At 48.1% G+C, this 14,377-nt stretch overlaps 15 non-coding genes across 15 annotated transcripts; all 15 read left to right on the top strand.

Moving 5' to 3' along the window:
* Nucleotides 1–586: 586 nt before the first annotated feature.
* Nucleotides 587–659, top strand: trnav-uac (transfer RNA valine (anticodon UAC)). Its single transcript has one exon. It is a non-coding gene; the product is annotated as a tRNA-Val (tRNA).
* Nucleotides 660–1,303: 644 nt separating this feature from the next.
* On the top strand, nucleotides 1,304–1,376 carry trnav-cac (transfer RNA valine (anticodon CAC)). The gene has a single exon. It is a non-coding gene; the product is annotated as a tRNA-Val (tRNA).
* A 2,056-nt stretch (nucleotides 1,377–3,432) lies between these two features.
* On the top strand, nucleotides 3,433–3,505 carry trnam-cau (transfer RNA methionine (anticodon CAU)). Its single transcript has one exon. It is a non-coding gene; the product is annotated as a tRNA-Met (tRNA).
* Nucleotides 3,506–3,762: 257 nt separating this feature from the next.
* trnav-cac (transfer RNA valine (anticodon CAC)) lies at nucleotides 3,763–3,835 on the top strand. The gene has a single exon. It is a non-coding gene; the product is annotated as a tRNA-Val (tRNA).
* Nucleotides 3,836–6,277: 2,442 nt separating this feature from the next.
* trnav-cac (transfer RNA valine (anticodon CAC)) lies at nucleotides 6,278–6,350 on the top strand. The gene has a single exon. It is a non-coding gene; the product is annotated as a tRNA-Val (tRNA).
* A 257-nt stretch (nucleotides 6,351–6,607) lies between these two features.
* Nucleotides 6,608–6,680, top strand: trnav-cac (transfer RNA valine (anticodon CAC)). Its single transcript has one exon. It is a non-coding gene; the product is annotated as a tRNA-Val (tRNA).
* A 1,030-nt stretch (nucleotides 6,681–7,710) lies between these two features.
* On the top strand, nucleotides 7,711–7,783 carry trnav-uac (transfer RNA valine (anticodon UAC)). The gene has a single exon. It is a non-coding gene; the product is annotated as a tRNA-Val (tRNA).
* Nucleotides 7,784–8,370: 587 nt separating this feature from the next.
* trnav-uac (transfer RNA valine (anticodon UAC)) lies at nucleotides 8,371–8,443 on the top strand. The gene has a single exon. It is a non-coding gene; the product is annotated as a tRNA-Val (tRNA).
* A 644-nt stretch (nucleotides 8,444–9,087) lies between these two features.
* On the top strand, nucleotides 9,088–9,160 carry trnav-cac (transfer RNA valine (anticodon CAC)). The gene has a single exon. It is a non-coding gene; the product is annotated as a tRNA-Val (tRNA).
* Nucleotides 9,161–9,793: 633 nt separating this feature from the next.
* trnav-cac (transfer RNA valine (anticodon CAC)) lies at nucleotides 9,794–9,866 on the top strand. The gene has a single exon. It is a non-coding gene; the product is annotated as a tRNA-Val (tRNA).
* Nucleotides 9,867–10,509: 643 nt separating this feature from the next.
* trnav-cac (transfer RNA valine (anticodon CAC)) lies at nucleotides 10,510–10,582 on the top strand. The gene has a single exon. It is a non-coding gene; the product is annotated as a tRNA-Val (tRNA).
* A 313-nt stretch (nucleotides 10,583–10,895) lies between these two features.
* trnav-cac (transfer RNA valine (anticodon CAC)) lies at nucleotides 10,896–10,968 on the top strand. The gene has a single exon. It is a non-coding gene; the product is annotated as a tRNA-Val (tRNA).
* Nucleotides 10,969–11,280: 312 nt separating this feature from the next.
* trnav-uac (transfer RNA valine (anticodon UAC)) lies at nucleotides 11,281–11,353 on the top strand. The gene has a single exon. It is a non-coding gene; the product is annotated as a tRNA-Val (tRNA).
* Nucleotides 11,354–12,112: 759 nt separating this feature from the next.
* Nucleotides 12,113–12,185, top strand: trnav-uac (transfer RNA valine (anticodon UAC)). Its single transcript has one exon. It is a non-coding gene; the product is annotated as a tRNA-Val (tRNA).
* A 587-nt stretch (nucleotides 12,186–12,772) lies between these two features.
* trnav-cac (transfer RNA valine (anticodon CAC)) lies at nucleotides 12,773–12,845 on the top strand. Its single transcript has one exon. It is a non-coding gene; the product is annotated as a tRNA-Val (tRNA).
* Nucleotides 12,846–14,377: the final 1,532 nt, after the last annotated feature.

The raw sequence follows: 14,377 nt of genomic DNA, 5'->3' as shown, positions 1-14,377 counted from the left end.
GGCAATTATCTTTAATTTTGCAATGAAAACTGAGCATCCAAAAGATTGTTTTCACAAACACCACCTCCGCGTCGGGGAATCAAACCCCGGTCTTTTCCGTGACAGTGGGAGATACTATCCACTACACTAACGAGGACAGAAGGCCTATACACCTACTTCCTGGTCGGGTGTAGAGGGGAACCTGTCCTCGAAAACTGGAAAAGCCAGCGAGCTAGTTTGATTTCCGGCAGTGTTAACAAGTTGAAATTAAGCGTCTGTTTCCATAGTGTAGTGGTTATCACGTTCACCTTACACGCGAAAGGTCCGCGGCTTGAGACCGGGTGGAAACACGGCAATTTTCTTTAATTTTGCAATGAAAACTGAGCATTCAAAAGATTGTTTTCACAAACACCACCTCCGCGTCGGGGAATCAAACCCCGGTCTTTTCCGTGACAGTGGGAAATACTATCCACTACACTAACGAGGACAGAAGGCCTATACACCTACTTCCTGGTCGGGTGTAGAGGGGAACCTGTCCTCGAAAACTGGAAAAGCCAGCCAGCTAGTTTGATTTCCGGCAGTGTTAACAAGTTGAAATTAAGTGTCTGTTTCCATAGTGTAGTGGTTATCACGTTCACCTTACACGCGAAAGGTCCCCGGCTCGAGACCGGGTGGAAACACGGGAATTTTCTTTAATTTTGCAATGAAAACTGAGCATCCAAAAGATTGTTTTCACAAATACCACCTCCGCGTCAGGGAATCGAACCCCGGTCTTCCCCGTGACAGGGGGAGATACTATCAACTACACTAACGAGGAAAGAAGGGCCGTACAACTCCCTCCTGGTCGGGTCTAAAGGGGAACCTGTCCTCGAAAACTGGAAAAGCCACCTAGCTAGGCTGATTTCCAGCAGTGCTAACAAGTTGAAGTTCAGAGTCTGTTTTCATAGTGTAGTGGTTATCACGTTTGCCTCACACGCGAAAGGTCCCTGGCTCGAGACCGGGTGGAAACATGGCAGTTTTCTTTCATTTTGCAATGAAAACTGAGCATCCAAAAGATTTGTTTTCAGAAACACCACCTCCGCGTCGGGGAATCGCCCCCAAGCATCCAAAAGATTGTTTTCACAAACACCACCTCCCCGTCGGGGAATCCAACCCCGGTGTTTCCCGTGACAGGGGGAGATACTTACCTCTACACTAACAAGGAAAGAAGGGCTATACAACTCCATCCTGGTCGGGTGTAAAGGGGAACCTGTCCTCGAAAACTGGAAAAGCCAGCCAGCTAGGCTGATTTCCAGCAGTGCTAACAAGTTGAAGTTCAGAGTCCGTTTCCATAGTGTAGTGGCTATCACGTTCGCCTCACACGCGAAAGGTCCCCGGCTCGAGACCGGGTGGAAACACGGGAATTTTCTTTAATTTTGCAATGAAAACTGAGCATCCAAAAGATTGTTTTCACAAACAACTCCTCCGCGTCGTGGAATCGAACCCCGGTCTTCCCCGTGACAGGGGGAGATACTATCAACTTCACTAACGAGGAAAGAAGGGCTGTACAACTCCCTCATGGTCGGGTCTAAAGGAGAACCTGTCCTCGAAAACTGGAAAAGCCACCTAGCTAGGCTGATTTCCAGCAGTGCTAACAAGTTGAAATTCAGAGTCTGTTTCCATAGTGTAGTGGTTATCATGTTCGCCTCACACGCGAAAGGTCCCTGGGTGGAAATGTGGCAATTTTCTTTAATTTCGCAATGAAAACTGAGCATCCAAAAGATTTGTTTTCACAAACACCACCTCCGCGTCGGGGAATCGCCCCCAAGCATCCAAAAGATTGTTTTCACAAACACCACCTCCCCGTCGGGGAATCCAACCCCGGTGTTTCCCGTGACAGGGGGAGATACTTACCTCTACACTAACAAGGATAGAAGGGCTATACAACTCCATCCTGGTCGGGTGTAAAGGGGAACCTGTCCTCGAAAACTGGAAAAGCCAGCCAGCTAGGCTGATTTCCGGCAGTGCTAACAAGTTGCAGTTAAGCGTCTGTTTCCATAGTGTAGTGGTTATCAGGTTCGCCTCACACGCGAAAGGTCCCCGGCTCGAGACCGGGTGGAAACATGGCAATTATCTTTAATTTTGCAATGAAAACTGAGCATCCAAAAGATTGTTTTCACAAACACCACCTCCGCGTCGTGGAATCGCCCCCAAGCATCCAAAAGATTGTTTTCACAAACACCACCTCCCCGTCGGGGAATCCAACCCCGGTGTTTCCCGTGACAGGCGGAGATACTTACCTCTACACTAACAAGGATAGAAGGGCTCTACAACTCCATCCTGGTCGGGTGTAAAGGGGAACCTGTCCTCGAAAACTGGAAAAGCCAGCCAGCTAGGCTGATTTCCAGCAGTGCTAACAAGTTGAAATTCAGAGTCTGTTTCCATAGTGTAGTGGCTATCACGCTCACCTCACACGCGAAAGGTCCCCGGCTCGAGACCGGGTGGAAACACGGGAATTTTCTTTAATTTTGCAATGAAAACTGAGCATCCAAAAGATTGTTTTCACAAAGAACACCTCCGCGTCATGGAATCGAACCCCGGTCTTCCCCGTGACAGGGGGAGATACTATAGACTACACTAACGAGGAAAGAAGGGCTGTACAACTCCCTCCTGGTCGGGTCTAAAGGGGAACCTGTCCTCGAAAACTGGAAAAGCCACCTAGCTAGGCTGATTTCCAGCAGTGCTAACAAGTTGAAATTCAGAGTCTGTTTCCATAGTGTAGTGGTTATCATGTTTGCCTCACACGCGAAAGGTCCCCGGGTGGAAATGTGGCAATTTTCTTTAATTTTGCAATGAAAACTGAGCATCCAAAAGATTTGTTTTCACAAACACCACCTCCGCGTCGTGGAATCGCCCCCAAGCATCCAAAAGATTGTTTTCACAAACACCACCTCCCCGTCGGGGAATCCAACCCCGGTGTTTCCCGTGACAGGGGGAGATACTTACCTCTACACTAACAAGGATAGAAGGGCTCTACAACTCCATCCTGGTCGGGTGTAAAGGGGAACCTGTCCTCGAAAACTGGAAAAGCCACATAGCAAGGCTGATTTCCAGCAGTGCTAACAAGTTGAAGTTCAGAGTCTGTTTCCATAGTGTAGTGGTTATCACGTTTGCCTCACGCGTGAAAGGTCCCCGGCTCGAGACCGGGTGGAAACATGGCAATTTTCTTTAATTTTGCAATGAAAACTGAGCATCCAAAAGATTTGTTTTCACAAACACCACCTCCGCGTCGGGGAATCCAACCCCGGTGTTTCCCGTGACAAGAGTAGATACTTACCTCTACACTAAAAAGGATAGAAGGGCTATACAACTCCATCCTGGTCGGGTGTAAAGGGGAACCTGTCCTCGAAAACTGGAAAAGCCAGCCAGCTAGGCTGATTTCCAGCAGTGCTAACAAGTTGAAGTTCAGAGTCTGTTTCCATAGTGTAGTGGCTATCACGTTCGCCTCATACGCGAAAGGTCCCCGGCTCGAGACCGGGTGGAAACACGGCAATTTTCTTTAATTTTGCAATGAAAACTGAGCATCCAAAAGATTAGTTTCACAAACAACACCTCCGCGTCAAGGAATCGAACCCCGGTCTTCCCCGTAACAGGGGGAGATACTATCAACTACACTAACGAGGAAAGAAGGGCTGTACAACTCCCTCCTGGTCGGGTCTAAAGGGGAACCTGTCCTCGAAAACTGGAAAAGCCACCTAGCTAGGCTGATTTCCAGCAGTGCTAACAAGTTGAAGTTCAGAGTCTGTTTCCATAGTGTAGTGGTTATCACGTTCGCCTCACACGCGAAAGGTCCCCGGCTCGAGACCGGGTGGGAACATGGCAATTTTCTTTAATTTTGCAATGAAAACTGAGCATCCAAAAGATTTGTTTTCACAAACACCACCTCCGCGTCGGGGAATCGCCCCCAAGCATCCAAAAGATTGTTTTCACAAACACCACCTCCCCGTCGGGGAATCCAACCCCGGTGTTTCCCGTGACAGGGGGAGATACTTACCTCTACACTAACAAGGATAGAAGGGCTATACAACTCCATCGTGGTCGGGTGTAAAGGGGAACCTGTCCTCGAAAACTGGAAAAGCCAGCCAGCTAGGCTGATTTCCAGCAGTGCTAACAAGTTGAAGTTAAGTGTCTGTTTCCATAGTGTAGTGGTTATCACGTTTGCCTCACACGCGAAAGGTCCCTGGCTTGAGACTGGGTGGAAACATGGCAATTATCTTTAATTTTGCAATGAAAACTGAGCATCCAAAAGATTGTTTTCACAAACACCACCTCCGCGTCGTGGAATCGCCCCCAAGCATCCAAAAGATTGTTTTCACAAACACCACCTCCCCGTCGGGGAATCCAACCCCGGTGTTTCCCGTGACAGGGGGAGATACTTACCTCTACACTAACAAGGATAGAAGGGCTCTACAACTCCATCCTGGTCGGGTGTAAAGGGGAACCTGTCCTCGAAAACTGGAAAAGCCAGCCAGCTAGGCTGATTTCCAGCAGTGCTAACAAGTTGAAGTTCAGAGTCTGTTTACATAGTGTAGTGGTTATCACGTTCGCTTTATACGCAAAAGGTCCCCGGCTCGAGACCGGGTGGAAACACAGCAATTTTCTTTAATTTTGCAATGAAAACTGAGCATCCAAAAGATTGTTTTCACAAACACCACCTCCGCGTCGGGGTATCAAACCCCGGTCTTTTCCGTGACAGTGGGAGATACTATCCACTACACTAACGAGGACAGAAGGCCTATACACCTACTTCCTGGTCGGGTGTAGAGGGGAACCTGTCCTCGAAACCTGGAAAAGCCAGCCAGCTAGGCTGATTTCCAGCAGTGCTAACAAGTTGAAGTTCAGAGTCTGTTTTCATAGTGTAGTGGTTATCACGTTCGCTTTACACGCCAAAGGTCCCCGGCTCGAGACCGGATGGAAACACGGCAATTTTCTTTAATTTTGCAATGAAAACTGAGCATCCAAAAGATTGTTTTCACAAACAACACCTCCGCGTCAAGGAATCGAACCCCGGTCTTCCCCGTAACAGGGGGAGATACTATCAACTACACTAACGAGGAAAGAAGGGCTGTACAACTCCCTCCTGGTCGGGTCTAAAGGGGAACCTGTCCTCGAAAACTGGAAAAGCCAGCCAGCTAGGCTGATTTCCAGCAGTGCTAACAAGTTGAAGTTCAGAGTCTGTTTCCATAGTGTAGTGGTTATCATGTTCGCCTCACACGGGAAAGGTCCCCGGGTGGAAATGTGGCAATTTTCTTTAATTTTGCAATGAAAACTGAGCATCCAAAAGATTTGTTTTCACAAACACCACCTCCGCGTCGGGGAATCGCCCCCAAGCATCCAAAAGATTGTTTTCACAAACACCACCTCTCCGTCGGGGAATCCAACCCCGGTGTTTCCCGTGACAGGGGGAGATACTTACCTCTACACTAACAAGGATAGAAGGGCTCTACAACTCCATCCTGGTCGGGTGTAAAGGGGAACCTGTCCTCGAAAACTGGAAAAGCCAGCCAGCTAGGCTGATTTCCAGCAGTGCTAACAAGTTGAAGTTCAGAGTCTGTTTACATAGTGTAGTGGCTATCACGTTCGCCTCACACGCGAAAGGTCCCCGGCTCGAGACCGGGTGGAGACACGGGAATTTTCTTTAATTTTGCAATGAAAACTGAGCATCCAAAAGATTGTTTTCACAAAGAACACCTCCGCGTCATGGAATCGAACCCCGGTCTTAACCGTGACAGGGGGAGATACTATCAACTACACTAACGAGGAAAGAAGGGCTGTACAACTCCTTCCTGGTCGGGTCTAAAGGGGAACCTGTCCTCGAAAACTGGAAAAGCCACCTAGCTAGGCTGATTTCCAGCAGTGCTAACAAGTTGAAATTCAGAGTCTGTTTCCATAGTGTAGTGGTTATCATGTTCGCCTCACACGCGAAAGGTCCCCGGGTGGAAATGTGGCAATTTTCTTTAATTTTGCAATGAAAACTGAGCATCCAAAAGATTTGTTTTCACAAACACCACCTCCGCGTCGGGGAATCGCCCCCAAGCATCCAAAAGATTGTTTTCACAAACACCACCTCCCCGTCGGGGAATCCAACCCCGGTGTTTCCCGTGACAGGGGGAGATACTTACCTCTACACTAACAAGGAAAGAAGGGCTATACAACTCCATCCTGGTCGGGTGTAAAGGGGAACCTGTCCTCGAAAACTGGAAAAGCCAGCCAGCTAGGCTGATTTCCAGCAGTGCTAACAAGTTGAACTTAAGCGTCTGTTTCCATAGTGTAGTGGTTATCACGTTTGCCTCACACGCGAAAGGTCCCCGGCTCGAGACCGGGTGGAAACATGGCATTTTTCTTTAATTTTGCAATGAAAACTGAGCATCCAAAAGATTGTTTTCACAAACAACACCTCCGCGACAAGGAATCGAACCCCGGTCTTCCCCGCAACAGGGGGAGATACTATCAACTACACTAACGAGGAAAGAAGGGCTGTACAACTCCCTCCTGGTCGGGTCTAAAGGGGAACCTGTCCTCGAAAACTGGAAAAGCCACCTAGCTAGGCTGATTTCCAGCAGTGCTAACAAGTTGCAGTTCAGAGTCTGTTTCCATAGTGTAGTGGTTATCACGTTCGCCTCACACGCGAAAGGTCCCCGGCTCGAGACCGGGTGGGAACATGGCAATTTTCTTTAATTTTGCAATGAATACTGAGCATCCAAAAGATTTGTTTTCACAAACACCACCTCCGCGTCGGGGAATCGCCCCCAAGCATCCAAAAGATTGTTTTCACAAACACCACCTCCCCGTCGGGGAATCCAACCCCGGTGTTTCCCGTGACAGGGGGAGATACTTACCTCTACACTAACAAGGATAGAAGGGCTATACAACTCCATCGTGGTCGGGTGTAAAGGGGAACCTGTCCTCGAAAACTGGAAAAGCCAGCCAGCTAGGCTGATTTCCAGCAGTGCTAACAAGTTGAAGTTAAGTGTCTGTTTCCATAGTGTAGTGGTTATCACGTTTGCCTCACACGCGAAAGGTCCCCGGCTTGAGACCGGGTGGAAACATGGCAATTATCTTTAATTTTGCAATGAAAACTGAGCATCCAAAAGATTGTTTTCACAAACACCACCTCCGCGTCGTGGAATCGCCCCCAAGCATCCAAAAGATTGTTTTCACAAACACCACCTCCCCGTCGGGGAATCCAACCCCGGTGTTTCCCGTGACAGGGGGAGATACTTACCTCTACACTAACAAGGTTAGAAGGGCTCTACAACTCCATCCTGGTCGGGTGTAAAGGGGAACCTGTCCTAGAAAACTGGAAAAGCCAGCCAGCTAGGCTGATTTCCAGCAGTGCTAACAAGTTGAAGTTCAGAGTCTGTTTACATAGTGTAGTGGTTATCACGTTTGCTTTATACGCGAAAGGTCCCCGGCTCGAGACCGGGTGGAAACACAGCAATTTTCTTTAATTTTGCAATGAAAACTGAGCATCCAAAAGATTGTTTTCACAAACACCACCTCCGCGTCGGGGTATCAAACCCCGGTCTTTTCCGCGACAGTGGGAGATACTATCCACTACACTAACGAGGACAGAAGGCCTATACACCTACTTCCTGGTCGGGTGTAGAGGGGAACCTGTCCTCGAAACCTGGAAAAGCCAGCCAGCTAGGCTGATTTCCAGCAGTGCTAACAAGTTGAAGTTCAGAGTCTGTTTTCATAGTGTAGTGGTTATCACGTTCGCTTTACACGCGAAAGGTCCCCGGCTCGAGACCGGATGGAAACACGGCAATTTTCTTTAATTTTGCAATGAAAACTGAGCATCCAAAAGATTGTTTTCACAAACACCACCTCCGCGTCGGGGAATCAAACCCCGGTCTTTTCCGTGACAGTGGGAGATACTATCCACTACACTAACGAGGACAGAAGGCCTATACACCTACTTCCTGGTCGGGTGTAGAGGGGAACCTGTCCTCGAAAACTGGAAAAGCCAGCGAGCTAGTTTGATTTCCGGCAGTGTTAACAAGTTGAAATTAAGCGTCTTTTTCCATAGTGTAGGGGTTATCACGTTCACCTTACACGCGAAAGGTCCGCGGCTTGAGACCGGGTGGAAACACGGCAATTTTCTTTAATTTTGCAATGAAAACTGAGCATTCAAAAGATTGTTTTCACAAACACCACCTCCGCGTCGGGGAATCAAACCCCGGTCTTTTCCGTGACAGTGGGAAATACTATCCACTACACTAACGAGGACAGAAGGCCTATACACCTACTTCCTGGTCGGGTGTAGAGGGGAACCTGTCCTCGAAAACTGGAAAAGCCAGCCAGCTAGTTTGATTTCCGGCAGTGTTAACAAGTTGAAATTAAGTGTCTGTTTCCATAGTGTAGTGGTTATCACGTTCACCTTACACGCGAAAGGTCCCCGGCTCGAGACCGGGTGGAAACACGGGAATTTTCTTTAATTTTGCAATGAAAACTGAGCATCCAAAAGATTGTTTTCACAAATACCACCTCCGCGTCAGGGAATCGAACCCCGGTCTTCCCCGTGACAGGGGGAGATACTATCAACTACACTAACGAGGAAAGAAGGGCCGTACAACTCCCTCCTGGTCGGGTCTAAAGGGGAACCTGTCCTCGAAAACTGGAAAAGCCACCTAGCTAGGCTGATTTCCAGCAGTGCTAACAAGTTGAAGTTCAGAGTCTGTTTTCATAGTGTAGTGGTTATCACGTTTGCCTCACACGCGAAAGGTCCCTGGCTCGAGACCGGGTGGAAACATGGCAGTTTTCTTTAATTTTGCAATGAAAACTGAGCATCCAAAAGATTTGTTTTCACAAACACCACCTCCGCGTCGGGGAATCGCCCCCAAGCATCCAAAAGATTGTTTTCACAAACACCACCTCCCCGTCGGGGAATCCAACCCCGGTGTTTCCCGTGACAGGGGGAGATACTTACCTCTACACTAACAAGGAAAGAAGGGCTATACAACTCCATCCTGGTCGGGTGTAAAGGGGAACCTGTCCTCGAAAACTGGAAAAGCCAGCCAGCTAGGCTGATTTCCAGCAGTGCTAACAAGTTGAAGTTCAGAGTCTGTTTCCATAGTGTAGTGGCTATCACGTTCGCCTCACACGCGAAAGGTCCCCGGCTCGAGACCGGGTGGAAACACGGGAATTTTCTTTAATTTTGCAATGAAAACTGAGCATCCAAAAGATTGTTTTCACAAACAACTCCTCCGCGTCGTGGAATCGAACCCCGGTCTTCCCCGTGACAGGGGGAGATACTATCAACTTCACTAACGAGGAAAGAAGGGCTGTACAACTCCCTCATGGTCGGGTCTAAAGGAGAACCTGTCCTCGAAAACTGGAAAAGCCACCTAGCTAGGCTGATTTCCAGCAGTGCTAACAAGTTGAAATTCAGAGTCTGTTTCCATAGTGTAGTGGTTATCATGTTCGCCTCACACGGGAAAGGTCCCCGGGTGGAAATGTGGCAATTTTCTTTAATTTTGCAATGAAAACTGAGCATCCAAAAGATTTGTTTTCACAAACACCACCTCCGCGTCGGGGAATCGCCCCCAAGCATCCAAAAGATTGTTTTCACAAACACCACCTCTCCGTCGGGGAATCCAACCCCGGTGTTTCCCGTGACAGGGGGAGATACTTACCTCTACACTAACAAGGATAGAAGGGCTATACAACTCCATCCTGGTCGGGTGTAAAGGGGAACCTGTCCTCGAAAACTGGAAAAGCCAGCCAGCTAGGCTGATTTCCAGCAGTGCTAACAAGTTGAACTTAAGCGTCTGTTTCCATAGTGTAGTGGTTATCACGTTCGCCTCACACGCGAAAGGTCCCCGGCTCGAGACCGGGTGGAAACATGGCAATTATCTTTAATTTTGCAATGAAAACTGAGCATCCAAAAGATTGTTTTCACAAACACCACCTCCGCGTCGTGGAATCGCCCCCAAGCATCCAAAAGATTGTTTTCACAAACACCACCTCCCCGTCGGGGAATCCAACCCCGGTGTTTCCCGTGACAGGGGGAGATACTTACCTCTACACTAACAAGGATAGAAGGGCTCTACAACTCCATCCTGGTCGGGTGTAAAGGGGAACCTGTCCTCGAAAACTGGAAAAGCCAGCCAGCTAGGCTGATTTCCAGCAGTGCTAACAAGTTGAAGTTCAGAGTCTGTTTCCATAGTGTAGTGGTTATCACGTTCGCTATACACGTGAAAGGTCCCCGGCTCGAGACCGGGTGGAAACACAGCAATTTTCTTTAATTTTGCAATGAAAACTGAGCATCCAAAAGACAATTTTCACAAACACCACCTCCGCGTCGGGGAATCAAACCCCGGTCTTTTCCGTGACAGTGGGAGATACTATCCACTACACTAACGAGGACAGAAGGCCTATACACCTACTTCCTGGTCGGGTGTAGAGGGGAACCTGTCCTCGAAAACTGGAAAAGCCAGCCAGCTAGTTTGATTTCCGGCAGTGTTAACAAGTTGAAATTAAGCGTCTGTTTCCATAGTGTAGTGGTTATCACGTTCGCCTCACACGCGAAAGGTCCCCGGCTCGAGACCGGGTGGAAATATGGCAATTATCTTTAATTCTGCAATGAAAACTGAGCATCCAAAAGATTGTTTTCACAAACACCACCTCCGCGTCGTGGAATCCCCCCCAAGCATCCAAAAGATTGTTTTCACAAACACCACCTCCGCGTCGGGGAATCAAACCCCGGTCTTTCCCGTGACAGGGGGAGATACTTACCTCTACACTAACAAGGATAGAAGCGCTATACAACTCCATCCTGGTCGGGTGTAAAGGGGAACCTGTCCTCGAAAACTGGAAAAGCCAGCCAGCTAGGCTGATTTCCAGCAGTGCTAACAAGTTGAAGTTCAGAGTCTGTTTCCATAGTGTAGTGGCTATCACGTTCGCCTCACAAGCGAAAGGTCCCCGGCTCGAGACCGGGTGGAAACACGGGAACTTTCTTTAATTTTGCAATGAAAACTGAGCATCCAAAAGATTGTTTTCACAAACACCACCTCCGCGTCGTGGAATCGCCCCCAAGCATCCAAAAGATTGTTTTCACAAACACCACCTCCCTGTCGGGGAATCCAACCCCGGTGTTTCCCGTGACAGGGGGAGATACTTACCTCTACACTAACAAGGATAGAAGGGCTCTACAACTCCATCCTGGTCGGGTGTAAAGGGGAACCTGTCCTCGAAAACTGGAAAGCCAGCCAGCTAGGCTGATTTCCAGCAGTGCTAACAAGTTGTAGTTCAGAGTCTGTTTCCATAGTGTAGTGGTTATCACGTTCGCTTTACACGTGAAAGGTCCCTGGCTCGAGACCGGGTGGAAACACGGCAGTTTTCTTTAATTTTGCAATGAAAACTGAGCATCCAAAAGATTGTTTTCACAAACACCACCGCCGCGTCGGGGAATCAAACCCCGGTCTTTTCCGTGACAGTGGGAGATACTATCCACTACACTAACGAGGACAGAAGGTGATGAGTTATTAACATTGTTTTTTTTAGTTTTAATTTATATTTTAGCCGTTTTGGATTTAGTTGACTCAGTGTAGGCTCAATGAATTGTATTCTTGTCTGTGTTACTTTCATGAGGAAGGGCAACGAGTTCAAACATTCATTCGTTATCTAATGGGAGGGCCGGGATTCTGCTGTGTCGGAAGGGAGTCAGGCTTATTATTATTGTATTTTTTCTAATCTGATTTATACCCATGGGAACGGATTCTCTTGTATTCATTCAGTTGTAACCAGGTGTGTTGTCGGCTGACTTTCTATGAACCCTCTTTGTGAATAAATAATGATGTGGGCTGGAGAGAAGACACACATTTGAACAGAGCACTGCTTGGGTGACTTCATTTGTGTGATCAGAAGCTTCTGATAATTAATACCTTTGCAAAGGAACTTCTTCAACAGAATCTCACCATTCAGTTAATTGAACACGCAAAGAGTACAATACTTATTATTGTCTACTCTAACAAAGGCCTATACACCTACTTCCTGGTCGGGTGTAGAGGGGAACCTGTCCTCGAAAACTGGAAAAGCCAGCCAGCTAGTTTGATTTCCGGCAGTGTTAACAAGTTGAAATTAAGCGTTTGTTTCCATAGTGTAGTGGTTATCACGTTCACCTTACACGCGAAAGGTCCCCGGCTCGAGACCGGGTGGAAACACGGGAATTTTCTTTAATTTTGCAATGAAAACTGAGCATCCAAAAGATTGTTTTCACAAATACCACCTCCGCGTCAGGGAATCGAACCCCGGTCTTCCCCGTGACAGGGGGAGATACTATCAACTACACTAACGAGGAAAGAAGGGCCGTACAACTCCCTCCTGGTTGGGTCTAAAGGGGAACCTGTCCTCGAAAACTGGAAAAGCCACCTAGCTAGGCTGATTTCCAGCAGTGCTAACAAGTTGAAGTTCAGAGTCTGTTTCCATAGTGTAGTGGTTATCACGTTTGCCTCACATGCGAAAGGTCCTCGGCTCGAGACTGGGTGGAAACTCGGCAATTTTCTTTAATTTTGCAATGAAAACTGAGCATCCAAAAGATTGTTTTCACAAACAACACCTCACCGTCAGGCAATCGAACCCCGGTCTTCCCCGTGACAGGGGGAGATACTATCAACTCCACTAACAAGGAAAGAAGGGCTGTACAACTCCCTCCTGGTCGGGTCTAAAGGGGAACCTGTCCTCGAAAACTGGAAAAGCCACCTAGCTAGGCTGATTTCCAGCAGTGCTAACAAGTTGAAGTTCAGAGTCTGTTTCCATAGTGTAGTGGTTATCACGTTCGCCTCACAAGCGAAAGGTCCCTGGCTCGAGACCGGGTGGAAACATGGCAATTTTCTTTAATTTTGCAATGAAAACTGAGCATCCAAAAGATTTGTTTTCACAAACACCACCTCCCCGTCGGGGAATCCAACCCCGGTGTTTCCCGTGACAGGGGGAGATACTTACCTCTACACTAACAAGGATAGAAGGGCTCTACAACTCCATCCTGGTCGGGTGTAAAGGGGAACCTGTCCTCGAAAACTGGAAAAGCCAGCCAGCTAGGCTGATTTCCAGCAGTGCTAACAAGTTGAAGTTCAGAGTCTGTTTCCATAGTGTAGTGGTTATCAAGTTTGCTTTACACGCGAAAGGTCCCCGGCTCGAGACCGGGTGGAAACACGGCAATTTTCTTTAATTTTGCAATGAAAACTGAGCATCCAAAAGATTGTTTTCACAAACACCACCTCCCCGTCGGGGAATCCAACCCCGGTGTTTCCCGTGACAGGGGGAGATACTTACCTCTACACTAACAAGGATAGAAGGGCTGTACAACTCCATCCTGGTCGGATCTAAAGGGGAACCTGTCCTCGAAAACTGGAAAAGCCAGCCAGCGAGGCTGATTTCCAGCAGTGCTAACAAATTGAAGTTCAGAGTCTGTTTCCATAGGGTAGTGGTTAACATGTTCACCTCACACGCGGAAGGTCCCCGGCTCGAGACCGGGTGGAAACATGGCAATTATCTTTAATTTTGCAATGAAAACTGAGCATCCAAAATATTGTTTTCACAAACAACACCTCCCCGTCGGGGAATCCAACCCCGGTGTTCCCCGTGACAGGGGGATATACTATCCACTATACTAACGAGGATAGAAGGGCTATACAACTCCATCCTGGTCGGATCTAAAGGGGAACCTGTCCTCGAAAACTGGAAAAGCCAGCCAGCGAGGCTTATTTCCAGCAGTGCTAACAAGTTGAAGTTAAGCGTCTGTTTCCATAGTGTAGTGGTTATCACGTTCGCCTAACACGCGGGTAGAAACATGACCATTTTTGGGGGGTTTGCAATGAAAACTGAGCAGCCAAAAGATTGTTTTCACAAACACGACCTACCCGTCGGGGAATCGTCCCCAAGCATCCAAAAGATTGTTTTCACAAAAACCAACTCCCCGTCGGGGAATCCAACCCCGGTGTTCCCCCTGACAGGGGGAGATACTATCCACTACACTAACGAGGATAGAAGGGCTATACAACTCCCTCCTGGATGGGTGTAAAGGGGAACCTGTCCTCGAAAACTGGAAAAGCCAGACAGCTAGGCTGATTTACAGCAGTGCTAACAAGTTGAACTTAAGCGTCTTGTTTACATAGTGTAGTGGTTATCACGCCTAAAACGCGGGTAGAAATATGACCATTTTCTTTGGGTTTGCAATGACAACTGAGCAGCCAAAAGATTGTTTTCACAAACACCACCTCCCCGTCGGGGAATCGAACACCGGTCTTCCCCGTGACAGGGGGAGATACTAACCACTATACTAACGAGGACAGAAGGGCTATACAACTCCCTCCTGGTCGGGTGTAAAGGGGAACCTGTCCTCGAAAATTGGAAA

This window comes from Leptonotus elevatus, chromosome 3 (genome assembly GCF_054856555.1).
Source record: "Leptonotus elevatus isolate MCC_2025b chromosome 3, RoL_Lele_1.0, whole genome shotgun sequence".
Lineage (NCBI taxonomy): Eukaryota > Metazoa > Chordata > Actinopteri > Syngnathiformes > Syngnathidae > Leptonotus > Leptonotus elevatus.
This window is presented reverse-complemented; position numbering and strand designations above follow the sequence as displayed.